Source organism: Mandrillus leucophaeus, unplaced genomic scaffold (genome assembly GCF_000951045.1).
Source record: "Mandrillus leucophaeus isolate KB7577 unplaced genomic scaffold, Mleu.le_1.0 Scaffold124, whole genome shotgun sequence".
In the NCBI taxonomy this organism is placed as follows: Eukaryota; Metazoa; Chordata; class Mammalia; order Primates; family Cercopithecidae; genus Mandrillus; species Mandrillus leucophaeus.
In genome coordinates, this window is record NW_012100765.1 from 4,366,063 (window position 1) to 4,366,357 (window position 295).

Below are 295 nucleotides of genomic sequence, written 5' to 3' on the forward strand. Positions count from 1 at the left end.
AGTAATGCTTTAAAGACAATAGCAGTGATAACAAAAAGCTACCGAAGTATTAAATCGCTTTTACTTCATATATTTATTGCAGCTTCTCCTGAAGTTTTCTCTTCACTTCCTTAAGTGCTTTATCCAAAACTCTTTTTGATAATGTTCTTTGAGTGGGGATCCTTCTGAGGTCTTATATATGAGAGAATATTCTTATATTCTTATCTAGCTCTCATATTTAAATGACAGTTTGGCTAGATACAAAATTCCAAAGTCTAAATTATTTTTCTTAAATTTTTTTTTTTTTTTGAGACGG